The 12,261-nt window shown below is 37.2% G+C and overlaps 2 protein-coding genes across 15 annotated transcripts in view; one reads left to right on the forward strand and one right to left on the reverse strand.

Annotated features, from left to right (window-relative positions):
• LOC114290407 (uncharacterized) overlaps window positions 1-12,261 on the forward strand; it is a 229,157-nt gene that overhangs the window by 145,539 nt on the left and 71,357 nt on the right. The gene's annotated exons all lie outside the window — the stretch shown is intronic.
• Window positions 1-12,261, reverse strand: part of LOC145822541 (uncharacterized) — a 58,315-nt gene that overhangs the window by 45,248 nt on the left and 806 nt on the right. The window lies entirely within an intron of this gene.

Consider the following 12,261-nt stretch of genomic DNA (forward strand, 5'->3'; position numbering starts at 1 on the left):
TATGTAACCTTTCCATCTTCTGTCTTCTTCTCTTTCATCCCACTTTCTCATCTCTCTCTCTCAAACCTCTCTTACCTTTTGTCTCTCGCTAAATTTTCGTTTCCCAACACAAACAAATATCTGACCCTACCCTTCTACCTTCTTCTCTGTATTCCACACACTCTCTCTCTCTCTCTCTCTCTCACATCAGCTTCCTTGCCTACCTCTCTCCCTCACTATTTGCACCTCTCCTCTCTTTGCGACCGTGGCGACGACGTGTGATCATGGAAGAGGTGATGGCTTGAGATTGACTACGCTAAGATTGCAGTGCTGATAATAGTGATTGTGATGGTGGTGTTGTTGAGATCTATTTTGTTTCTTCCTTATCTCTTGAAACCCTCAGGTCTCCTTCCCTAGAAACCCTCATCCTCCTCCCTCCCTTGCCTAGAAACCCTTTCTTCTTCCTCACACCCTTTATTTTGAGATAATGGGACTTCATTACAGCACCGACCAAAGTTCCTACCACCTGAAACGCACGGTTTTGAAGCAATTTTTGGATGGCATCAAATGAAAAGTTTGCAAAACCTAAGGTGTTGGTTCGAATGTCGGTGATTGTCAAAACCGATCCGATCCGACCCATGTACAACCCTACCACTGGGTATTGACGTAGCATGCCAGTAAGTGCTTTGAGAATGAAACCTCTCTTAATGCTTAGTTGTTTTATATGTTTTTGTAAAGTAACCTCATAAGTTGCAAAAAAAATTCGAAGTGTGAATCTAACATATGTAAATATGTATATACAAAAGAATAACAGACAATTTTGTGAGGTGCATGAATTTTCAGACAGCCCAAAGCTTGACAGCCATGGCCAAATACATTCAGTTCACATGATTTATATTCTTAGTTCCCAAATCATATACAAGACAAACTTCAATTCCATGTGCAACCTCACAATATTTATTCATAAAGAATTTACATATTTGTTCACAACAGGAGCTTGAGACATTTATTCATGCTTGCATATTTATAGATCACAACAATTATTATACTGTCAAGACATAAAGTTTCAGTGTCCCAATAGTCTGGTAAATAGATGGTTTTTTTTTCATGGTGAATCAAGAAAGAACAGTACAGATCCCTATAGGTCCTGTGTTCTGTCGTAGTGTCTTAAGTTGAATGCTTATTGTGTGTATAAGAATCTTAAAGTATTCATAGTGTTGTTTAACATATTATAAGTGTGATTTGAAAGTTCAAGTGTGAAGTAGTGATTGTTGGGTTCTGTTCCATGTGAATGGAAGACATGAAATAATTCAAAGAAAGCTGCAAATTGAAGAAAAGAGGATATGAAATGCAGCTGGAGATTTTGTGCTACATGAGTTAGCCAAGCTACTATGTGTAGAGTGACTGTGTGGGTGGCTGCCATGAATTCTGTAGGTGGCCTGTTGGTGGCTTGTTGGTAGGCAAGTGCTGACTTTGGGCTCCCCCATTTGTGTATAAATATGGGATGAGTTTAGTGTAGCAAAGTGTGAGGAAACCAAAGAAGAGAAAATGAGAGAGTAAGAGATATTGGCCCTCTGTGTGAGAGGGGCAGCTGTGTGGGAGTGGAGTTGAGGTTGAGAATGTTCCCTCCTCTTCTGTTGTAATTTTTCCTTGTCCTCTCCATGTTTAGTGAAATTCAATTACTCTTCTATGGACGTAGGCATTGGGCCGAACCACGTTAAATATTGTCTCTTTTGTGTGTGTAGGTTGTGCATGGAAGTTTATTCTAGACATCCTGGGCAAGATCCTCAATCCCAACAAGTGGTATCAGGGCTCAAGGGAGCCAGTTTGAGAAAAAAGTTTTTCCTAAAACTAAAAATTTCAAGTTTGTCGAAATCGACTTCTAAGCACACCAGAAGCTTCGTCTCAACAAGAGAAATCCAAACCTAGAAAGATCAGCCCAAGAAAAGACCAGAGTGGCCCTCACGCGCCACCTGAAGATGGCGAGTGAGGCCCACTCACACACCACACGCGTGTTTGGAGATTGAAGACTGTTCGCCAAAGAATGTATTAAATATATAGTAGAGAAGAATTACTCACAAGAGTGAGAATGGCGTAGTGGTTAAGGCAATGTGGTGGGTGCTTGGTCAGGAGTTCAAACCTCCCCAGGTGACGTCTCAGAGATTAATTTTTTGGGAAGCGAATCTGACATAGGTGTATGTGGGCAATGACATCAGTGCTGACGCGGTGATGATGTCAGCAAATGGAATATTCTTGGAGAAACAGAATATTCCTTGGAGTTTTGGAAATTGTAAGAGGGCTCAAACTTTTCTAGAAATTGCACTATAGCCCAGTCGGTGATGATGTCAACGGATGCAATATTCTTGGAGAAATAAAATATTCCTTGGAGTTTTGGAAATTATAGGAGGGCACAGACTTTTCTAGAAATTGCACTATAATCTTTGCGTAGTTTTTCCAGCGAGGCCCCCAAATGAGCAGCGAAGGTTGGTACTAGATAAATGGACCGTTCCAGACGCAATCGCAGGGTTAGAATGGTGATATTCTAAACGGTTTTTGAAGATAGCCAAAAGTGAGAGTTTGACATCTTCAATATTTGACTGATATTCAACCGCAGGGTCAGAATGTAGGACAAGATTTTAGAAATTTTTGTATTTTTAGTATTAATATTTTATTTAAAATATTGTGATTTAGGAGTTGTTTGGGATATTCTAAATAAGTACACTTTTTGACTTTTTATGAAATAGGATTGGGTTTGAAGTGATGTGATAGAGAAGTGATGTGACTTAAATAAAATGATGTGACTTAAATAGGATAGTGACTTTTTGACTTTTTTTAAAGATGTCAAACTTAACCTTAGTATAAATATTTTAGAATTATTAGATTTCTTAATTTATTTTGATTTCGTTTTCCTAATTTCTTAGGTTTCTTGTATTCCAAGAATAAGACTAGTTTATTATTTCCTAATTTTAGATATCTTGGTATCCAAGTTCACTTGGTTTCCAAGGCTTAGTTTATTATAAATAACTATGTAAGTCTTATGGCAAAAAAACAACTTTTATGCAATATAATTCAGTTTCTTCAGAATTTCCTCTTCCTTGTGGATTCAAGGTTTTATTTTCTCATGGATTCAAGAGCCATTTTCGTCTATTAGAACGATATCTAGTCCCCTGTATATTCCGCTACGTCAAGTGGTATCAAAGAAAGGTTTCACCTGGCTCGATGTCATTCATTGAAGGAGGAAGCACAAGCTCTATTGACAATAATCGTAGAGAAAGATCTAATAGGATTCTAGTCAAGGGACTTGCCCAAGGCCAACCTGTTAGTCACAACGTTAATAGGAACCGCGCTATGGGATTTGCCAGGCCAGCCTATTAACCACAACATCTTGAGACGATCTTCTCGTTATCAATACGATAGTTGGGACGAATCTGAGGATGGGTTATTCAAGGATTATGGTGAATATCAGTCGGTAAGGCGACAAAAAAGATTCAATGATGTGTTCAATAGGAATAATCGCATCAACCTTGACTTTTTAGATTATCAGGTACAACCAGAAATTCCCTATTTTAATGCTTCTTGTCATGCCAAGGATTTTATTTATTGGTTTTGCAAAGTTGACAAATTCGTTGAGTGTATGGAAATATCTAAAGAAAAGCAAGCCAAATATGTAAAACGCAAGTTATAAGGTTATGTTTCTACATGGTGGAAACAATTGCCGTATGATCAAAGGCAACAATACAAACAACCCATTAGGATGTGGCATAAGATGAAGAAGTAGATGAGTGTTTGATCAAGAAGTTTGAAGAAGATGATGATGAAGAGATGAAGCAAGAGAAAAGCGTTGAAGTTAGTAAAGAGCTTCTAATGATGGAACTATCATCTCTTGATTATTATGATGGTTATGAGATCCCAAAAGAAGGAAATCAAGTTGAACTCAATGAAGAAGAAGAAATAAAAGATGAGGTAATAAAGTTGACATGTGCACCAGAGAAGTTGATTGATAATGCAATTGATGTTCCAACGTTGATAATTGAATGTCCAATAGCATCTAAGACAAAGCAAAGTCTAGAGAGTATCCAACATCAGCATAATATACTTTGTTGATTTTCTTGGTGTGGAGCAATTTAATTTGATTTTCAATACTTGTCTAATTGATCTTGTCAACCAATTGATTTTCAATACTTGTTTAATTGATCTTGTCAACCAGTTGATCAAAAAAAAATGTCTGTTTGGGTCTTCAAAAATAATGTTGGGTAATTTCAGTGACACTCTTCTTCATCAATTTCAATGTCCTCACCGTTGTTGAAATCCATTTGATTTTCCACCTCAATTGCATGTCTGTTTGGGTCTTCAAAATTTTCAAACATTGAAATACTCAAAATCCTTTCTTCTTCAATGCGTGGTTGAACGTGACAAATTTGTTGACCCTACAAAACTTGATTGACCCAAACTCGGCAGAACCATAGTCATGTTCTTTGAATAATTTGTTCATCAACTTCTTCATCTTATGCCACATTCTAATGGGTTGTTTGTATTATTGACTTTGATTATACTACAGTTGTTTCCACCATGTAGAAACCTATGAAGGATGGGTACTCTAAAAATGTTGTTGTATAAGTACCGGGTACTTACCGGGTGTGCGTACTCACACCGGTACAGCTGCACTTATACCGGGTACGACAAAATTGTACCAGGTACAATTTATACGACCTGTATATATCTGGTACGTTGTGCGTATGCGATGGGTACTACTACACGGGTACGCAGTTGGGTGCGGGGTCAAAACCAAATTTTTAGAATTTTTTAGGCACACCAGAGCAATTATTGTTTGACCATTTTAAAAAATTAAATAAATATGGGGTGTTTAGTAATAATAAAAAACATAAAGAGCAGATTATATCTATTGTTTTGAAAAAACCCTAAATCATTCAAAGAACCAAAGTTGGTCGACTTCCCATTCGAAGAACAGAGTCTGTTGAATCTACTCTCCATCGAAGACAACACTGAAGCTCGATATTCCAGTGTGTTCCTTTTCTTCTTCCTCTTTCTTCTTCTTCTTCTTCTTTCTTCTTTGATTCTTCCTCTTCTTCGTTTCTTTCAAATTTTTTTCCTCTTTCTTCGATTCTTCTTTCTCTTTCTTTTAGATTTTTTTTTCATGTTCTCCGGTGAGTTTTTATGAGTTTTTCAGATTCTTCTCTCTTTATTTTAGATATTTTTTTTAGTTTTTCAGATTCTTCTCTCTTTATTTTAGATATTTTTTTTAGATTCTTCTTCTTCTTCTTCTTCTTCTTCTTCTTCTTCTAATTTTTTCTAGTCTTTTTTTTTTTCACATTTTTTTCCCCACAGCAGCTGGAATTTGATGCAAGCTATAGCCTTATTCCTCTTTAATCATCTTCAAAAACAATAAGGTAATCACCCACGTTGTGCCCTTTTTACTTACTATTAGTCTTGTAGTAGACATTCAAAACTATATAAAATAAAAAGATAAAAAAAAATTAGGGTAAATTACACTTGCACCTCCTGAGGTTTGAGTTTAATAGATATCACCTCCTGACGTTTGGAAAATTACACTAACCCTCCTGTCATTATAATTATTTAGACAGAATAAAGACATTGAACTCATGCACTCTCTTTTCTTGCTTTGCTTTGCTTCCCTTCCTGTGGGTTTTTTTTTTTTTTTTCCCTTTGCTTTACTTTTTTTTTTTCAATGTAATTTCCTCTGTTTTTCAACTAAGATTTGTTGCATTTTATGTAAGTAAGGGAGTTTGTGAAATGAGACTATTACCCACAAAGGGTGGGATGTAATTGGACCAAACCTCTGGGAGTAGTTTACCCAAAAATTTAATTACTTTCATCATAGAGTATTGATGTTTTTAAATTGTTATTTGAATATTTGAAAATCATATACTTTAATTGTTGAAGAATGATTTGTTTTTTGGTTTTGTAATTTCTCTTTTTAATTATGATATTAAACTTTCATTTGTATGTTGGATGTTTAGCTATAAATTTAAAAAAAATAATAAATAAATAAAAAAAATAATTTTGACGTACCCCAGCTATACCCGCACCTTACTTTTTTTAGAATTTACCGTATCAACGTACCCGTACCCGTTCCCATACCCACACCCGTGCTTCCTATGTAGAAACATAACCTTATAACTTATAACTTATAACTTACATGCAACATATTTGGCTTGCTTTTCTTCAAAGATTTCCATACACTCAGGGAATTTGTCAACTTTGTGAAACTAATAAATAAAATCCTCGGCATGACAAGAAGCATTAAAATAGGGAATTTCTGGTTGTACCTAATAATCTGAAAAGTCATGATTGATGCGATTATTCCTATTAAACACATCACTAAATGTTCGTTGTCGCATTACCGACTGATATTCATCATAATCCTCGAATAACTCATTTTTAGAATTACTCTCCTAGGTATGTAAGCAATTCGGGAAGTGGCCAACCCCTAAATCTCCTATATCTCCTAAGTATGTAAGCTCACAAGTTGGGAGATTTTTACTTTTAATGGAAATGCCGAAGAAACTGAATTATATTGCATAAAAGTAGTCCTTGCCATAAGGCTTACATACCTATTTATAATAATCCAAATCTTGGAGACACAAGTATTCTTGGTCATCAAGAAATCTAAAATTAAAAAACTATAAACTAATCTAATCTTTGGAAAACAAGAAACCTAAGAAATTAGGAAAACAAAATCAAAACAAATCAAGAACCCTAATAATTCTAAAATATTTCATATTAAATTACAAAAATCCTAATCAAATAATATATTAAAAATATTAAAACTAAAAATATAAAAATTCCTAAAATCTTGCCCTACATCAAAGGCGGTTACCGGATGATTGTAGAAAAAGATGCAGATTCACTGAACAGATCAGAATGACGAGATTCTAATCGGATTGAATAGATGCAAATCATTGGAGACCAAGAGGGATCAGGCTTGATCAAGTGGCACATCAAGGGAGATCACGATTGGTCAAAGGCGATCATAGGATTGCATGTGATTATCTCAAAATCAACAATGTCGAGGAAAGTTTTGTCAACCGACAGTACACTGTCTAAGGAGACTGGTTTTTAAGTGGGACCAATTGTGACCCCACCAGTCTTTCCTCAAAACTTTCCTAGTTGTTGATTCCAGGCAATCCGGAGATCTGTTTCAATTAGGAGAAGTCCACTCATCGATGAGACAGGTGATTGGCAACCAGTACTGGCTTAAGGGAATGTTGTGGCAATTGGAGTTACTGTCAAACAAAGGACAGTATAGGTCGTGAAGTGAACGTGGAAGAGCAACAGTTGCAAAAGTGCACATGTAAGGTGCAGGAGCACATGGCTACGAGATCACAAATGGGTATGCATGTGTCGTACAAGGTGCAAACGTACAATAGTACAAAGGTACGCAGGAGTGTTGTATAAAGGTGCAGTGTGCAAGATATTGCCCAGTAGGTAGCAACCACTTGTCAGAAGTTCAAAGAAGAAAGCTCAAAGAAATCAAGACGAGTAAGATGCAATGGTGCGCACCCAGGGAGAGGCATGTCTCTTTCTTCATCTTGAATTTGATTCGTGGCAGTGGAGTCACCTCAGATAGAAGGTGTTGATCTCTTAGGAAAACAAGAAATGGAGCCACGACAAGCACCCAAGGAGTATGGGTGCAGTCACCTCAACAGGGAAACAGTAAGCATTCTATTAGAGGATGCAAGTACTTGGTGATAGAGGTGCAAGCCACGCAAGATGATGTATGGTGGTTGGAGACATTCCAAGCAGAAGGTGTAGTGTCACTGCAGATGCTCGAAAGAATGGTGGCACAACATTACAATGGCATTGGATATGTGGATGGTAAATTTTGTCTACCCATTTGAAGCCAATTTAAAGACCTTTCAAAGTCAATTGCAGAATTTGTCAATTCATTTGGAGACTCTTGGGTCAATTGTAGAACTTCACAGTTCATTGAGATCTCTTTGGGGATAAAGAGAATCGGCATTGGCAGAGTGTGCTACACGAATTTGGCATGTATGATAAGTCCAAATTTGTTAGTACTCCACTGGCATTGGCCTCTGTGGAGGCGTTGGAGATCCTTCATGGATCTATATTGTTTGATCTTGGAAGATCCACATTTGGTGATTTAGAAAAGATCTTATGGAATCTACTTCAAATCTTGGTGAAGCCTTGGTGTCCGCATTTGTCAATTTGAAGGAGAAGTTGTGGCAATCTACTTCAGATCTTGGTGGAGGTTTGGCATTCTTTTTTGCAATGTCTATTGGAGGCATTGTTTTAGCGGTCTTTCACAAATTGTTGGTGACTTCTTTGGAGTTGGGGTTTGTAGAGATTCATCATCACATTTGGGATCTATGATCGTGTTTGATTAGATCCATTGGTATCTCCTATTCGTGAGACTTGATTGCTTCTTCCTCTTGTGGATTTTCATTTTTTGCATTTTGGTCCATATTCGAAGACATCAACTGTAGTCTGGGTGATGATTCGGACTCCGTTTGTTTGCTTCTGTGGAAGTGTCGTGATCGTTGGTATTTGTTGAAGATTAGAAGATTATTGAGGAGAAACGTGAAGATGGTGATTTAAAATCTCATGGAAGGGAAGCTTTGAGAACTTTGTTCGTAGCTTTCTCATTGTATCGGGATCCATCCCTCAATCTGTCGTTGGATTTGAAGGTGATAGATATTTGTTGACTCAGTGGAGTCAATTGGGACTATTGGAATTAAGCACGTACGATGCATGTGCCTTTGGGCGATTTTTGGCAGCTTTGAAGATGGTGCATCATCTTGTGTTTGCCGGTTGGAATTGCAGTTGGAAATGGAATCTCGAGTTTGCTCGACACTTCAGAATTTTGTGGCTCTTGTTTTTGTTTTGTTCATAGTTTGAAGTTTGTTTTGATACTTCAATACTGGTTAGAGCATGTCTGCATCCACAGTCCATTTGTATTTGTGTTTGATTGGTTGAGAACTTGCCTCGGTTCTCACAAAATTTGTTTGGCTCTCATGATTGGTTCGAGCTTGAAAAGAGCAGTTTTATGTTCGATGTTTGATCGAACTGGAAGATGAAGTTGGTACCATTTTTAAAGTTGCTTCGACGGAGAATTTGAAGCCTCTCTTAATTGTTCTCCTTAGCATTGGTTCAAGCAAAGTTGCTCACCATGATTTGTTTGGAGTTGTCAAGGACAACTTGTTTGGCGCCTTTGGAAATCGGAACTTGGCACCATGGTGGAGCTTAGATTGCAAAAAATCGAAAGAGCTAGCTTGATTGGTTCTGCACGTTTTTATTTGCATTGGCTCGATAAGTCTCAAGCAATGGAATCTGCAGTGTTCTTGGAAGAGTGCTCGTGTTTTGTATAGCATAAGGCAATCAGTTTTGACTGAATGGTTTGATATTTGGGTTATGGTTTTGGTCCCGTGGCAGCAGAGGCACCTCTTGATGAGACAGAGTAGATTCAGGTCTCTGAAGCGAGCTCGAGCGCAAAAGGAGAGATCTATGAAACATGCATACTCCAAAATCAGTGCCGTGGCGGTGTCCAACACGCGGACACGCTGGGGACATGTACGGGACACGCCAAATGGCGTGTCCCTTTAATTTAATGATTTTTTTTGTAGGGGACACAGCGGGGCTCAATTTTAATTTTGTTATATTTATTTGGGATCAAAGTATAATATTTAAAAAGTAAAAAAATAAAAATAAAAATCAACTTGCCCTAATATAGTCAATCAGTGTTGCTAAATTGAAGTGCAATCAATCGATTGAAGAGTATCATCAGTGCCCTAAACTAGTCTATCCACCACCTCCTTGAACCAGTAGATCGAAGCTCCATTCAATCGATCCACCAGTCGAAGATTGAAGCTCCATCCAGTTGAAGATCGAAGACCTCCATCAGTCGATCGAACAGTTGAAGACCCCAGACAACCTCGAAGGTAAGCCCCTCTCTCTCTCTCTCTGGGGTCCTGCACTTTCTATCTTATCTTTTATATATATATATATATATATAAGTATATATAAGATAATATTAATAAAATCATATTATTTTATCAGTATATATAACATAATATATACTACTTATACATATTAATAAAAAAAATACATGTATGTAAAATAAAAAATTATCAAAAACACATTATTTAAAAAATGAAATAAATAAATAATATAATTAATGTATATTAAAATAAAAATATTTATAAAAAAAAATAAAAAATTGTTGTGTCCCCTGCCGTGTCCGTGTCCGTGTCCCCATTTTTTGAAAATTGTTGTGTCCCGTATCTGTATCCATGTCCGTGTCCGTGCTTCATAGGGAGCTAAGAAGCACGGACACTTCTAAGAAGGTGACGTATCCGTGTCGTGTTCGTGTCGGACACCGACACTCTTTGGACACGTGTCTGACACTCTTCAAAACGTGTCCTATTTTTAAATTTTTTTAAAGATCCAAACACTCTTTGAACACTTGGAGGACACACGTGTCAATCACTTAAACACACGTGTCTATCGATTAGACACATGTGAAACTAATTATAAGTTTGAATACAGCAATTTAAGATATAATAATAAAACAAAACCCATATAAATTTATAGAAATTAATGTCATATTGCATTTTATATTATATTTGAATGATATATTTATATATATAATATATAATAAATATATAAAATTATATATTTCATGCGTATCCCCCACGTATCGTGTCCTGTATTTTTCGAAAATTAACGTGTCAGCATATCCGTATCGTATCCGTGTCGTGTCACGTGTCCGTGTTCGTGCTTCCCAGATAGGGAGAGATACAGCCACGATGAGCACTCAAGGAGTATGGGTGCGAGTAACTATGCAAGGTGTTGCACGGATGGTGACTTCTACAGACTTATAGAAGATGCTTTGATAGGTGGAGCTACTACCAACAGTCAGTCTAGAAGTACAAGTGAGAGATATACGAAGGTGACGCGTATCACTGAACAAGAAGATTGGGGATTGCAAAAGGCACATATAATGAGTGTGTGGAAACATTTGGAGGTTGTTTAGAAGTGCAAGGACAAGTGTTGATAATTCAGAGGAAAAGCTCCGAGTAAAGAAAACTGAAAAGGTTGACCTGGCAAACGAAAAGTTTTCTGTTACTCCAGTATAGACCGTGCAAGGTGATGCATGGAAGGTTGTGGCATTTCAAGAAAGAGTTGCAATGTCACAGAGCACTCAAGGGAGTGCAAGGCATCTGGTTAAGGCGTGCAAGATATTTTGATCACCCAGGTTCAAGCATGGTAAGTGAAGACATCCGTGACAAGTGTGGAAGAGATGTATGGGCTATGTTACCTAGAATGTGGATCGTTTCAGAACGTGGAATGGGAACAGGAATTTGGTACGTCACATGTTCGAAAATGTGGTACGACGAGGGTAGATTAGTATATGTTACGTTTAAGAATTTAAGGTACTTCTAGAATAATTTTCTTTTAATTATTAGGCATCCAATAAAATGTTTTTTTTTTTTTCTTTTCATTTTTAATGTTTTTGTCTTGTCAAAACTTAATTCATCTTAGATTTTAGTTCATTATATTTGATTTTTTTTCCCTAAAGTAACATTTAAGGAAACATATTAGAAAAAACTTTTGGGAACGCTTTGGATCACTAAATTTACTGTTTTGGAATAAAAGTGTACCATGTTCGAAACGTGCATACCAATACATAATTCGCTAGGATATTAGCGTTTTTGGTAACACGCTGTGTGGGAAATAGAGGAGGCCCTCTCTCCAAGTGAGAATCAGATAGTGATGCACACATCACTCCACATGAGAAAAAGGAGGTGATTGTTGGGTTTCTGCTCCATGTGAATGGAAACCATGAAACAAAGTCAAAGAAAGCTACAAATCGAAGAAACGAGAGGATACAAAATTCAGCTGGAGATTTTGTGCTACATGAGTTAGCCAAGCTACCATGTGTAGGTGGCTGCCAGGAATTCTGTTGGTGGCTTGTCGGTAGGCAAGTGCTAACTTTAGGCTCTCCCATTTTTGTATAAATATGGGATGAGTTTAGTTTAGCCAAGTGTGAGGAGACGAAAGAAAAGAAAATGAGAGAGTGAGAAAGATTGGCCCTTGGTGTGACAGAGGATGCTCCCTCTGTGTGAGAGGGGAAGCTGTGTGGGAGTTGAGTTGAGTTGAGTTGAGATTGAGAGTGTTCTCTCCTCAGTCGTAATCTTTCTGTATTCTTTCCATATATAGTGAAATCTAGCTACTCTCCCATGGTCGTGAGCATTGGGCCGAACAACATTAAATATTGTCGCT

Source organism: Camellia sinensis, chromosome 3 (assembly GCF_055761805.1).
Source record: "Camellia sinensis isolate YWXY chromosome 3, ASM5576180v1, whole genome shotgun sequence".
NCBI lineage: Eukaryota > Viridiplantae > Streptophyta > Magnoliopsida > Ericales > Theaceae > Camellia > Camellia sinensis.